Source organism: Salmo salar, chromosome 15 (genome assembly GCF_965601325.2).
Source record: "Salmo salar chromosome 15, fSalSal1, whole genome shotgun sequence".
Taxonomy (NCBI): Eukaryota; Metazoa; Chordata; class Actinopteri; order Salmoniformes; family Salmonidae; genus Salmo; species Salmo salar.
Genome location: NC_138305.1, coordinates 5,917,061 through 5,932,912, shown reverse-complemented (window position 1 = coordinate 5,932,912; position 15,852 = coordinate 5,917,061).

Sequence of the window (15,852 nt, the reverse complement as noted above, 5' to 3'; positions counted from 1 at the left end):
TTCTAAAATGGATTACATAAAACAATTTTGGCAGCAATCTATACACAATACCCCATAATGATTTTGCAAATCTATATAAAATTCTTAAAAAAAAAAAAAACGTATTTACATAATTATTCAAACCGGTTGCTATGAGACTTGAAATTGAGCTCAGGTGCATCCTGGTGCCAGTGATCATCCTTGATGTTTCTACAACTTGATTGGAGTCCATCTGTGGTAAATTCAATTGATTGGACATGATTTGGAAAGGCACATACCTGTCTATATATGGTCCCACAGTGGACAGTGCATATCAGAGCAAAAACCAAGCTATGAGGTCGAAGGAATTTTCCGTAGAGCTCCGAGACAGGATCGTGTCCAGGCACAGTTCTGGGGAAGGGTACCAAAACATTTCTGCAGCATTGAAGGTCACCAAGAACACAGTGGCCTCCATCATTCTTAAATGGAAGAAGTTTGGAACCACCAAGACCACCTAGAGCTGGCCGTCCGGCCAAACTGAGCAATCGGGGGAGAAGGGTCTTGGTCAGGGAGGTGACCAAGAACCCGATGGTCACTCTGACAGAGCTCTGGAGTCCCTATGTGGAGATGGGAGAACCTTCCAGAAGGACAACCATCTCTGCAGTACTCCACCAATCAAGCCTTTATGGTAGAGTGACCAGATGGAAGCCACTCCTCAGTAAAAGGCACATGACAGCCTGCTTGGAGTTCACCAAAAGGCATCTAAAGGACTCAGACCATGAGAAACAAGATTCTCTGGTCTGATGAAACCACGATTGACCTTTTTGGCCTGAATGCCAAGCGTCACGTCTGGAGGAAACCTGGCACCATCCCTACGGTGAAGCATGGTGGTGGCAGCATCATGCTGTGGAGATGTTTTTCAGTGGCAGGGACTGGGAGACTAGTCAGGATCGAGGCAAAGATGAACATAACAAATTACAAAGAGATCCTTCATTTTAATGAAAACCTGCTCCAGGGTGCTCAGGACCTTAGACTGGGGCGAAGGTTCACCTCCCAACAGGACCACACAGGAGTGGCTTTGGGACAAGTCTCTGAATGTCCTTGTGGCCCAGCCAGAGCCCGGACTTGAACCTGATCGAACATCTCTGGAGAGACCTGAAAATAGCTGTGCAGCAACGCTACCCATCCAAACTGACAGAGCTTGAGAGGATCTGCAGAGCAGAATGGGAGAAACTCCCACATTACAGGTGTGCCAAGCTTGTTGCGTCACACCCAAGAAGACTCGGCTGTAATCACTGTCAAAAGTGCTTCAATAAAGTACTGAGTACAGGGTCTGAATGTACATTTTGATATTTCAATTTTGTATTTTTTATAAATTAGCAAGAAAATCTAAAAACATGTTTTTGCGTTGTCATTATGTGGTATTGTGTGTAGATTGATGAATAAATAAAACAATTTAATACATTTTAGAATGAGGCTGTAACCTAACAAAATGTGAAAGAAGTCAAGGGGTCTGAATACTTTCCGAAGGCACTGTAGGTGCACAGTTTGAGTGAAATTTGAGTGATCAAGGTGACAGACATTGCTGCATGGCGGTACTGCAATGCAGTCAATCTTGCATCTAGCTAAGCTAGGGTATAATCATTAGTCCAACAGTTGCAAATGAGAGTTTCTATTGGACAAATTCAGGTATGTTTATTCCGTTTGCTTCCGTTTATGAAATGTTTTTCAAACAGAATGGGCGGAATGAAGGGCCTCCCGAGTGGCACAGTGGTCTAAGGCACGGCATTGCAGTGTTAGCTGTGCCGCTAGAGATTCTGGGTTCAAGTCAAGGCTCTGCCTCAGCCGGCCGCGACCGGGAGGCCCATGGGGCGGCACACAATTGGCCCAGCGTCGTCCGGGTTAGGGGAGGGTATGGCCGGCAGGGATATCCTTGTCTCATCGCGCACTAGCGACTCCTGTGGCGGGCCGGGCACAGTGCACGCTGACATGGTCGCCAGGTGTACGGTGTTTCCTCCGACACATTGGTGTGGCTGGCTTCCAGGTTGGATGGGCATTATGTCAAGAAGCAGTGCGGCTTGGTTGGGTTGTGTTTTGGAGGACGCATGGCTCTCGACCTTCGCCTCTCCCGAGTCTGTACGGGAGTTGCAGCGATGAGACAAGACTGTAACTACTACCAATTGGATAGTGAGAAAAATGGGGTGAAAAATAAATAAATTAAAAAATGGGCGGAATGAATACACCCCTGATCGCATGCAAACACAGTTCACTTTCATAGCAGCCACATATAAACAGCATGATCCCTTTGATCGTTGGATAATTCCTTCTTGTATCTACGCTGTCTCCTCCTTTCACCTTTTCCCTTCGCTTTTGGACTTCAGTGCACAACACATCAGCTGTCTGTGACCAGGTGATTAAACCTCTCCAAGCCAAACCTTTGTATCATAACCACTAAATGCTACACACAGCCTACATCGTGGTCACCATATTAGCTAACGTCAAGTCAACACGGCTAATAGAATTAATGTGTTAGTACACCCGCTACAATCATGCAGTACATTTAGCAAGCAGTTTAGCAGTTACACTGATGGCCCCCGGTGGCAATCGACCTTCATTGCAAAACAGTGTTTTAATCAATTATTTGGTGACGTGGATATATTTTATTATAGTTTTATCTAAAAAAGACAACTTTTTTAATGTTTCACTTTTTTCCCCATGAAACTCACTGAGGAGGATGGTCCTCCCCTTCCTCCTCTGAGGAGCCTCCACTGATCGAGACTAATCCAGACAGTACGTATCATAATAACAGACATATCTCCATCTATAGACACTAATCCATCCAGAATATTGAGGTAGGCTATATTGCAAATAACTAAGTTAAAATGTCTATTGATACCTACAATACAATAGTTAATTTGGCGTTATATATCATGTAGACTAGACCATCTAAATACATCTGTTCTGAGATTAAAGCCTTGTTCACTTAGATTACGCAAAGACAACCTCAATACATTTTCCACTGAGTTAAACTAGGATGTGGTAATAAGGGGGAAGGGGGGTTATACAAGGGAAAGGGGTTAATTACACAATGCACTGCTGAAAGCTTACTGTAAACCAGGATGATACCAGGGAACTAATGCTCATTGTATTCACTGCCGAGCATCCAGATAAAACATCCAACAGCTTCCTGACACCATATGCTGTCTAGATGAGGTGCATCTTTCAGGAAGCATTATCTGATTATGCTTAAGTTATCATCTGAATGGAGAGCGGTGCATTAGAGTGTTACATACGGTTCCTGAAGATTATTACAGAGACAGTAACTTGTCTAGTGCTGTAGACTAGGGCCCTCAGATCCTCAAAATTAATTAACTTATAGTAACGTCCAGTATATCTCAAATCCTCTTATCATTTTGGCACACAAGGCTCATATCTTCATATCACTCGTGTTAAATTTAGATTAATTTCACTTGATCAGACACAAGGAACCCAGAATGAGGAACAGAAACATGCTAACAAGCATTAAATAAGCCAGATAATCTTTTCTATTAGTAGACTGACTGAAAGAGTTCTATATTGGCAGTGAATGCCCCGTAAATGTTGCATAACAGCTTATTTCATATTAATCCTGACTAAATAAAAGCTATTTTATTTAAATGTATATAAAATTATAATAATTCTTATCATTGCTCAATGTAAAGACAACATATTATAACCTTTTGTAATAAGATAAAGGCTAATACAATCTTATAGCAACTAATAAAGTTATTAATTGGGTTTTCTAGTAATCAAATCAAATTTTATTGGTCACATAGACATATTTAGCAGATGTTATTGCGGGTGGAGCGAAATGCTTGTGTTCCTAGCTCTAATAATGCAGTAGTATCTAACAATTCACAACAATAAACACACATGTAAAAGTATTACAACATTACCATAGTTTAATACCCCCAGACTGACACTGAGTTGAGTAGATAAGGTAGTAAGTATCCTAGTATCATCATTGGCATTAACTTCAGGTTATTTTGTTGGCTTTGCAGAACCAAAACTCCAGAATCTACCAAAATACTTTCCAACTTCTCTGAATCAGAATAGCAAATAAGCCAATATAATGAAACTTACAGTATGGGTGGGATAACATGAGTGGAACAGCATGCAGCCATGCTCTGCTGAGGAGTATTTTTCTCCGCCCATAGAGGAGTAATAATGGCCTAGTTCACACATTCTTTGCTTATATTAATGATATTGTTTATGAGTGATTTATCAGGGGGTGCTGCAGGTTACTTCCGGAGCAATGTACCCGCCTGCAATTGCTAATAACTAATCCACAACTGCATTACTGTAATAAAGTGAAAATATGAGGCCCTCGCCTGATCCTAAACCACTATATAGAACATGCACTGAAGGCAACAGTCAGATACGGCGAAAATAGTTTTTTAACAGGGGGTGCAGGATTTTTTTGCCTGAATTGGATATGTTTCTGCTTAGAATTTCCCACATTTTAGTAGGCAATGTATTAGTCAACTTGTCTATAATTACATCCATGCATCTTCTCTTCAGTCATTACACTGTTATGTCCACTGTATGTACATTGTATGTACACTACCCTTAACCTTGTTAACACAAAGCTTTCTTAGTGTCCAACAAGCTTTCTCTGCCCTTAACCTTGTTCTGAACACCTCCAAAACAAAGGTCATGTGGTTTGGTAAGAAGAATGCCCCTCTGCCCACAGGTGTGATTACTACCTCTGGGTTTAGAACTTGAGGTAGTCACCTCATACAAGTACTTGGGAGTATGGCTAGATGGTGCACTGTCCTTCTCTCAGCACATATCAAAGCTACAGGCTACAGTTAAATCTAGACTTGGTTTCCTCGATCGTAATCGCTCCTCTTTCACCCCAGCTGCCAAACTAACCCTGATTCAGATGACCATCCTACCCATGCTAGATTACGCAGACGTAATTTATAGATCGGCAGGTAAGGGTGCTCTCGAGCGGCTAGATGTTCTTTGCCATTCGGCCATCAGATTTGCCACCAATGCTCCTTATAGGACACATCACTACAATCTATACTCCTCTGTAAACTGGTCATCTCTGTATTCCTGTTGCAAAACCCACTGGTTGATGCTTATTTATAAAACCCTCTTAGGCCTCACTCCCCCCTATCTGAGATATCTACTGCAGCCCTCATCCTCCACATACAACACCCGTTCTGCCAGTCACATTCTGTTAAAGGTCCCCAAAGCACACACATCCCTGGGTCGCTCATCTTTTCAGTTTGCTGCAGCTAGCGACTGGAACGAGCTGCAACAAACACTCAAACTGGACAGTTTTATCTCAGTCTCTTCATTCAAAGACTCAATCATGGACACTCTTACTGACAGTTGTGGCTGCTTTGTGTGATGTATTGTTGTCTCTATCTTATTGCCCTTTGTGCTGTTGTCTGTGCCCAATAATGTTTGTTCCATATTTTGTGCTGCTACCATGTTGTGTTGCTTCCATGTTGTTGTCATGTTGTGTTGCTACCATGCTGTGTTGTCATGTGTTGCTGCCTTGCTATGTTGTTGTCTTAGGTCTCTCTTTGTGTAGTGTTGTGTTGTCTCTCTTGTCGTGATGTGTGTTTTGTCCTATATTTATATATTTTTATCCCAGCCCCTGTCCCCGCAGGAAGCCTTTTGGCTTTTGGTAGACCGTCATTGTAAATAAGAATTTGTTCTGAACTGACTTGCCTAGTTAAATAAAGGTTAAATAAAATAAAATGTTGCCTAGAAGACTAAATAGACCCTTGCTCACCAGAATAATGTCATAAACTGACTTCAGTCTAATTGGCAACAGTAAAGTTTTCTCCATCAACTCTGCTTTTTTTGTGGAGCAAAGACATTTAGGGACCGGGGAGAAAATGCAATGGCTCAACAACAACAAAACAGGAACGATTTTCTGTGCAAAATTTCCAAATGTTATCACTTTGACTAGTTGGAAGGAAATAGAAGTTGTAAAAATGACCCAACATGTTTCTCATACGAATTAAGTTTGGCTTGTATGGATATTTGTGGCCCGTTTCAAGAAGCTAGGCGTATGTTGCAAGTTACTACTTCACAGGAGAGGTATTTAAAAAAAAAATTGTACAATTTTTTTTAATCAAAATGCGTTTTTGGGCAGAAATATACTACGTGACCAAAAGTATGTGAACACCTGCTCGTAAAACATATCATTACAAAATCATGGGCTTTAATATGGACTTGGTCCCCGCTTTGCTGCTATAACAGCTTCCACTCTTCTGGGAAGGCTTTCCAATAGATGTTGGACATTGCTGCTGGGACTGCTTCCATTCAGCCACAACCACATTATTGAGATTGGGCACTGATGTTTGGCAATTTGGCTTGGCTCACAGTCTGCATTCCAATTCATCCCAAAGGTTTTCAATGGAGTTGAGATCAGAGCTCTGTGCAAACCAGTCAAGTTCTTCCACAACGATCTCGACACCATTTCTGTATGGACCTCGCTTTGTGCACAGGGGCATTGTCATGCTGAAACAGGAAAGGGCCTTCCTCAAACTGTTGCAACAAAGTTGGAAGCACAGAATCGTCTAGAATGACATTGTATGCTGTAATGTTAAGATTTCCCTTCGCTGGAACTAAGGGGCCTAGTCCAAACCATGAAAAATAGCACCAGACCTTTATTCCTCCCCCACCAAACTTTACAATGTGTGGCTGCTCGGCCATGGAAACCCATTTCATGATGCTCGTCAGTTCTTGTGCTGACGTTGCTTCCAAAGGCAGTTTGGAACTCGGTAGTGAGTGTTGCAACCGAAGACAGACGATTTTTATGGGCTACGAGCTTCAGCATTCGGAGGTCCCATTCTGTGATTTTTGTATGGCCTACCACTTTGCGGCTGAGCCGTTGTTGCTCCTAGACATTTCCATTTCACAATAACAGCACTTACAGCTAACCGGGGAAGATCCAGCAGGGCACCTGGTTGCAAAGGTGGCATCCTATGACGGTGCCATATTGAAAGTCCCTGAGCTCTTCAGTAAGGCCATTCTACTGCCACTGTTTGTCTATGGAGATTGCATGAATGTGTGCTCGATTTTATACACCTGTCAGCAACGGGTGTGGCTGAAATAGCCGAATCCACTAAAGGGGTGTCCACATACTTTTGTATATATAGTGTACCTTCTGGAACATGTAAACTTTTATGTGCCTTAATAACAAACTTGTATGCTCTCTGTGAATACGAATACAATTGTTAAATTACGAGCCTAGTTGGTTTAGCCAGGGAAAAATACAGGAACCTTCCCGCTAGCCATGATATAATGGATGGGCTGGACATGCCTAGAGATGAGTTCGGATTGGTCTGCCATGTTGCATGCTTCTGTCTTGTCACGGCTGTCGTGGAAGATAGAATGGGACCCAAGGCGCAGCGGGTTGCGTGCTCAACATATTTATTATAACAATGAGAACACCACGAAAAAAACTATAAACAAACTAACGACAGGAACAGAGTAGCAGGCTCAACAAAAAGCAGTGCTAACAAATAACTACCCACAAGTGACAAACAAAACACACACCTACTTATAGGACTCCCAATCAGAGGCAACTAGAAACACCTGCCTCCAATTGAGAGTCCAGCACCCAACCTACACATAGAAAAACTAACCTAGAACATACCCATAGAAATACAAACATAAACCAGTGACCAAAAAACCCCGTAATACATAAATCAACTCCCCTCTTCCACGTCCTGACCAAACTACAATAACAAAATATCCTCTATACTGGTCAGGACGTGACATGTCTATAACATGAGCTGCTCAGTATGTGTAGATAATCCTTTCTACCGCAGCTTTTTTTTTAAGATATAACTTTAGCCATGAAGAACTGCAAAAGTGCTCTCAACAACATTGCTGAATATATCGACAAAGAGCAGTGAGAAAAAGTTGTGATGGACAACTTTCTGCGGTGTGAACCGGAGTGACATGACATAATGAGCCAAACAAGCTGTTCCTACAAAAAAAAGAAAAAAAGAAACGACACAGAACATATTTTACTTAGTTAACGGGGTTCCAGTCAGCCGTGAAGCGTTCATCCGTGTTTACGGGTAAGAGTCTAGCTACATTTTCAGACATTCTACGTTTCAATTTCTTTTCAGAAAGGCATTTTCATTGCAAGTTAAAGCGTACTGTTAGCTGGCAAGTGAATGTTAGCTCGCTACGCTAACGTTATGTCTATGATCTGTGTAGTATTATTATTTGTACCTCAGAAAGCCATTTGCATTGTTGATTATAGCGTATTGTTAGCTAGCTAGATAACATTGAACCTAGTTGGTTAGCTTTAGCTTAGCTACCTGCAGGTTCATGCATGGTGGCTAGCTATGACAATCAGTTTGTATTGCTAGTAGTATGGGTTGGGATTATTGCCAGGTTCAAAACAACTTGGGAATTTGGACATCTCCGACATCTGACTTCGGTGTGTTCGAGACAACTGTGAACTCTGGGTGGGGGGGGGGGGGGGAGAAACAAGCTCTGACTGGGAAAAATCGCTTTGACCGGTCTTCCAACTTGGAATACAGACTTGGGAACTCGGCCCGCTTTCTAGAGCCTCGACTTTCTGACCTGAAGATCACTGACGTCATGGTTTGACCTTGTGTTTTTCCAAGTTCTCAGTTGTCTTGAAAGCACCATTAGGTTCATTGTTTAGCTAGCTACATGTCTAGATATTAGTGACCTATCCACTTAGCTAGATGTGGCTGGGGGATGGTTATAGCATTTATTTCACAAGACACATCAATTTAGACAAGTGTGTCTGGGTAAGCATCATCTAATAATTATAAAATATTAATAAAATATTTTTATCTGGACACTTTCTATATTTTATATTGTGTGTGTTTACCATAGCCGGTAATGTGAAGGACAACATGACCTGCACCAAAGTCAGATTAGGATATAGGCCAATGACTAAATAAAGTGTATTTTTACCTGGAGTTTTTCCTTATTGTAAGCTACTACTAGCACCACCTTTAGTCTTGAAATCTTTGGTTATTTACTACACTACTTTACTGACTCTGTTTAGCACATGGCTTCACATGTGAATCCTTAAAGAGATGGGTGGGGCTAAGGCTTAAGAGGGTGTGAACGATGCTGAATGGGTGTAGACAAAGAAGAGCACTCCAGTAGGTACCAAAAAATATTCAAGGGCCATTTTCTCAAAAGTGGAGTTACATTTACATTTCAGTCATTTAGCAGATGCTCTTAGAGAGACTTACAGTAGTGAATGGATACATTTCATACATTCTTTTCGCTGTACTGGTCCCCCGTGGGAATCAAACCCACAACCCTGGTGTTGCAAACACCATGCTCTACCAACTGAGCTCCACGGGACTACACGAGTTACAAGTTTATCAACTTTCAAAGCAGAATTACTTTCCCATGTTCCTCAACTGTAGTGTAGATATACCATTGAGTCTCTACTTTTATCTAACGTGAAAACCGTGTAACAGAGTCAAAAGATGGCGCCGGAGCAGAAGGCAGACGTTTTAAGTGCCCCCAACCAATTGTTTTTTTGTTTGTTTATCTGCGTTGTTTATAACTTATTTTTTACTCATTTTGTACATAATGTTGCCGCTACTTTCTCTTATGACCGAAAATAACTTCTAGACATCGGGACTGCAATTACTCACCACAGACTGGCAGAATCCTTTTTCTTCTTTCACGACTCTGATGAGCCCGAGGCAGAGGATATACAGCTCCCTCGGGAACATGACCCCAATAATCTGCGTGAAGAGGAGGCATAGAAAGAGAGGCTGGAGAGCGGCTGCCTTCTGAGAATTCGAAGGCGATGGAAGAAACCCCCACTTCCCTCAATTCTGCTAGCAAACGTGCAATCTTTGGACAATAAAATTGACGAGTTACGGGGAAGATTAAACTACCAATGGGACATTAAAAACAGTAACATATCATGCTTCATGGAGTCGTGGCTGAACGACGACAATATCAACATACAGCTGGCTGGTTATACGATGTACCGCCAGGATAGAACATATGACAAGGGGTGGCGGACTATGTATTATTGTAAATAACAGCTGGTGCATATTAACTAAGGAAGTCTCAAGCTATTGCTCGCCTGAGGTTAAGTATATCATGATAAGCTGTAGACATCACTACCTACTGAGAGAATTCTCATTTGTATTCTTCGTAGCTGTTTGCATACCACCTCAGAGGTTGTAATTAAGATAGCATTGTATTCCGCCATAAGCAAACAAGAAAACGCTCACCCAGAGGTGGTGCTCCTAGTAGCCGGGCACTTTAATGCAGGGAAACTTAAATCAGTTTTACCAAATTTCTATCAGCATGTTAAATGTGCAACCAGAGGGAAAATAACTCTGGACCACCTATACTCCACACACAGACACGCATACAAAGCTCTCTCTCGCCCTCCATTTGGCAAATCTGACCATAATTCCATCCTCACGATTCCTGCTTACAAGCAAAAATTAAAGCATGAAGCACCAGTGACTAGATCAATAAAAAAGTTATCAGATGAAGCAGATGCTAAACTACAGGACTATTTTGCTATCACAGACTGGAAGATGTTCCGGGATTCCTCCGATGGCATTGAGGAGTACACCACATCTGTCATTGGCTTCATCAATAAGTGCATCGATGACGTCGTCCCCACAGTGACCGTATGTACATACCCCAACCAGAAACCATGGAATACAGACAGCATCCGCACTGAGCTAAAGTTTAGAGCTGCCACTTTCAAGGAGCAGGACTCTAACCCGGAAGCTTATAAGAAATCCCGCTATGCTCTCCGACGAACCATCATACAGGCAAGCATCAATACAGGACTAAGATCGAATCATACTACACCGGCTCTGATGCTCGTTGGATGTGGCAGGGCTTGCAAACCATTACAAACTACAAAGGGAAGCACAGCCGAGAGCTGCCCAAGGACACAAGCCTACCAGACGAGCTAAACAACTTCTATGTTCGCTTCGAGGCAAATAACACTGAAACATGCATGAGAGCACCAGCTGTACCGGAAGACTGTGTGATCACACTCTTCTCAGCCGATGTGAGTAAGACCTTTAGACAGGTCAACATTCACAAGGCCGCAGGGCCAGACGGATTACCAGGAACGTGTACTGCGAGCATGCGCTGACCAACTGGCAAGTGTCTTCACTGACATTTTCATCCTCTCCCTGTCTGAGTCTGTAATACTGACATGTTTTAAGCAGACCACCGTAGTGCCTGTGCCCAAGAACACTAAGGTAACCTGCCTAAATGACTACGGACTCGTAGCACTCATGTCTGTAGCCATTAAGTGCTTTGAAAGGCTGGTCATGGCTCACATCAGCACCATCATCCCAGAAACCCTAAAGCCACCCCAACAGATCCACAGATGATGCAATCTCTATTGCACTCCACACTGCCCTTTCCCACCTGGACAAATGGAACACCTATGTGAGAATGCTATTCATTGACTACAGCTCAGCGTTCAACACCAGAGTGCCCTCAAAGCTCATCAATAAGCTAAGAACCCTGGGACTAAACACCTCCCTCTGCAACTGGATCCTGGACTTCCTGACGGGCTGCCCCCAGGTGGTAAGTGTAGGTAACAACACAGCCGCCATGCCGATCCTCAACACAGACTCCTCAGGGGTGCATTCTCAGCCCCCTCCTGTACCCTCTGTTCACTCATGGCTGCATGGCCAGGCATGACTCCAACACCATCATTCAATTTGTAGATGACACAACAGTGTTAGGCCTGATCACCGACAACAACGAGACTGCCTATAGGGAGGAAGTCAGAGAACTGGCCGTGTGGTGCCAGGACAACAACCTCTCCCTCAACTTGATCAAGACAAAGGAGATGATTGTGGACTACAGGAAAAAGGAGGACCGAGCACACCCCATTCTCATCGACGGGGCTGCAGTGGAGCAGGTTGAGAGCTTAAAGTTCCTTGGTGTCCACATCACCAACAAACTAACATGGTCCAAGCACACCAAGACAGTCGTGAAGGGGGCACGACAAAACCTATTCCCCCTCAGGAGACTGAAAAGATTTGGCATGGGTCCTCAGATCCTCAAAAGCTTCTACAGCTGCACCATTGCGAGCATCCTGACCGGTTGCATCACTGCCTGGTATGGCAACTGCTCGGCCTCTGACCGGTAAGGCACTACAGAGGGAAGTGTGAACAGCCCAGTGCGTCCCTGGGGCCAAGCTTCCTGCCATCCAGGACCTCTATACCAGGCGGTGTCAGAGGAAGGCCCTAAAAATTGTCAAAGAGTCCAACCACCGAAGTCAGACTGTTCTCTCTGCTACCGCACGGCAAGTGGTAGCGGAGCGCCAAATCTAGGTCCAAGAGGCTTCTAAACAGCTTCTACCCCCAAGCCATAAAACTCCCGAACATCTAGTCAAATGGCTACCAAGACTATTTGCATTGACCCCCCCCCCCCCTTCCCGTCTCCACACCACTGCCACTCTCTGTTGTCATCTATGCATAGTCACTTTAATAACTCTACCTACATGCACATACTACCTCAACTAACCGGTGCCCCCTGCACATTGACTCTGTATAGGCACCTCCCTGTATATATTGTTATTTTTTACTGCTGCTCTTTAATTACTTGTAAGGTCTACACATGTTGTATTCGGCGCATGTGACGAATACAATTTGATTTGATTTAGTAATGTAGCCTGCGTTTGATGTATCATATTACTAGAAGAAATGTGCAGGAGTTCATATTAAGTCTATGTGAGCAGTACCTACAGTCCAGAAGAGGCTGATGGGAGGAACGGAGTCGAACACGTGGTTTGATAAGGTTCATTTAATCCCATTCCAGTCATTACAATGAGTCCATCCTCCTATAGCTCCTCCCATCAGTCTCTTCTGCTACAGTCAGTGTCCAGATATCAGTTACCATTTAAACCCATCTGAACAGTAGGCTACAGTTCCCTTGACGTGCCATAGGCCTATTTGAAGTCCATCTTGTGACTGCCAAATTTTATCTACCTTCTCACAATCATCACACATAACGTAGCCACCGCAGCGGCTATGATCCTCTTTCAACACTTCACCAAATATTTACCAAACATTACATTTCTAGTCCTCACTTTGCTTTCTTTTTTAATCAACTCTTTATTTATCAGCTCTTCTGTTGTTGAATTAAACTCCGACATTGTCTTTTTTTCCCTGCTTGGATCGACATGAACTTGTTCTGCCTGTTCCCAAAAGCATCGGGTGATTGGCTTGTAAGCTATTTGGCGCACATATTGTTAGATCCTAAGGCTTATGCACTAATGCCAGATAGCATAAAATAATGAAAGAAAAACCTCAATGTAGCCAATAGAAATAAATTGCACAATATAAATTAAACTTTATTCAACCTGCCGGCCACCAACCCGCGGTTCATGCACACACTATTTCATAACCCTAAACCCGCCCTTACCGCGGGGACTGTGGGTTATGCGTCAACCAGCACATCACTAGCCTACAGTAACCCTCCCCTCATATCAGCTAGGCCATAGCACTAACCATGAGAATCACAAAATTCCAGGCAGTAAAATGTGAAAGCTGTTAGAATTGTTAATCGAGCTGTCTCTTATAGATGTTTGTTGTCTGGTTTCCATTGTAAATTAGTGTGCCTAGCTTAGGACCATGTCTATGTTCCCTTAGCCCTATGTTCCCTTAGCCCTATGTTCCCTCAGCCCTATGTTCCCTCGTCACTATGTTCCCTCAGCCCTATGTTGCCTCGTCACTATGTTCCCTCAGCCCTATGTTCCCTTAGCCCTATGTTCCCTTAGCCCTATGTTCCCTCAGCCCTATGTTCCCTCAGCCCTATGTTCCCTTAGCCCTATGTTCCCTCAGCCCTATGTTCCCTCAGCCCTATGTTCCCTCAGCCCTATGTTCCCTCAGCCCTATGTTCCCTCAACCATATGTTCCTTGGGCTCTATGTTCCCTCTGCCCTATTTCCCTCTGCCCTATTTCCCTCTGCCCTATGGTCCCTCTGCCCTATGGTCCCTCAGCCCTATGTTCCCTCAGCCCTATGTTCCCTCAGCCCTATGTTCCCTCAGCCCTATGTTCCCTCAGCCCTATGTTCGCTCAACCCTATGTTCCTTGGGCCCTATGTTCCCTCAGCCCTGTGTTCCCTCAGCCCTGTGTTCCCTCAACCCTGTGTTCCCTCAACCCTGTGTTCCCTCAACCCTATGTTCCCTCAACCCTATGTTCCCTCAGCACTATGTTCCCTCGTCACTATGTTCCCTCGTCACTGTTCCCTCAACCCTATGTCCCTCAACCCTATGTCCCCTCAACCCTATGTTCCCTCAGCCCTATGTTCCCTCAGCCCTATGTTCCCTCAGCCCTATGTTCCCTCAGCCCTATGTTCCCTCAACCCTACGTTCCCTCCACCCTACTTTCCCTCAACCCTACGTTCCCTCAACCCTGTGTTCCCTCAGCCCTGTGTTTCCTCAGCCCTACCTTCCCTCAGCCCTATGTTCCCTCAGCCTTATGTTCCCTCAGCCCTATGTTCCCTCAGCCCTATGATCCCTCAGCCCTATGTTCCCTCAGCCCTATGTTCCCTCAGCCCTATGTTCCCTCATTTCTATGTTCCCTCAGCCCTATGTTCCCTCAGCCCTATGTTCCCTCAGCCCTATGTTCCCTCAGCCCTTTGTTCCCTCAGCCCTATGTTCCCTCAGCCCTATGTTCCCTCAACCCTATGTTCCCTCAACCCTATGTTCCCTCAGCCCTATGTTACCTCCATCCTATTTAGGTTTTCCCACAAGGAACCACTAAGGAACCTACAAGGAACCACTCAGGAACCCACATGGAAACACAAGACTGCACTCAGAAGGTTCAACTTTGATGCTTCTGTCTGGTGTGTTAGGCCTATATAGTGATAAGGGAGAATTCAGAGTGTCTAGGTGTGTATGGGTAGAGACCAGTCTCCCTTGGAGTTCCTGTTGTCATGAGCTCTGGTTTAATTTAATCAGCTGGTTTAATCAGCAGGCTTATTCATCTGTTTAATCAGATGGTTTAATCAGATGGTTTATTCAGATGGTTTATTCAGATGGCTTAATCAGATGGTTTATTCAGATGGTTTAATCAGATGGTTTACTCAGATGGTTTATTCAGATGGTTTAATCAGATGGTTTAATCAGATGGTTTAATCAGATGGTTTATTCAGATGGTTTAATCAGATGGTTTAATCAGATGGTTTAATCAGATGGCTTAATCAGATGGCTTAATCAGATGGTTTAATCAGATGGTTTAATCAGATGGTTTACTCAGATGGTTTATTCAGATGGTTTAATCAGATGGTTTAATCAGATGGTTTACTCAGATGGTTTTTTCAGATGGTTTAATCAGATGGTTTAATCAGATGGTTTATTCAGATGGTTTATTCAGATGGTTTAATCAGATGGTTTAATCAGATGGTTTATTCAGATGGTTTATTCAGATGGTTTAATCAGATGGTTTACTCAGATGGTTTTTTCAGATGGTTTAATCAGATGGTTTAATCAGATGGTTTAATCAGATGGTTTATTCAGATGGTTTATTCAGATGGTTTATTCAGATGGTTTACTCAGATGGTTTATTCAGATGGTTTAATCAGATGGTTTATTCAGATGGTTTATTCAGATGGTTTAATCAGATGGTTTACTCAGATGGTTTATTCAGATGGTTTAATCAGATGGTTTATTCAGATGGTTTATTCAGATGGTTTATTCAGATGGTTTAATCAGCTGGTTTAATCAGATGGTTTAATCAGATGGTTTATTCAGATGGTTTATTCAGATGGTTTAATCAGCTGGTTTAATCAGATGGTTTATTCAGCTGGTTTATTCAGATGGCTTAATCAGATGGTTTATTCAGATGGTTTAATCAGCTGGTTTAA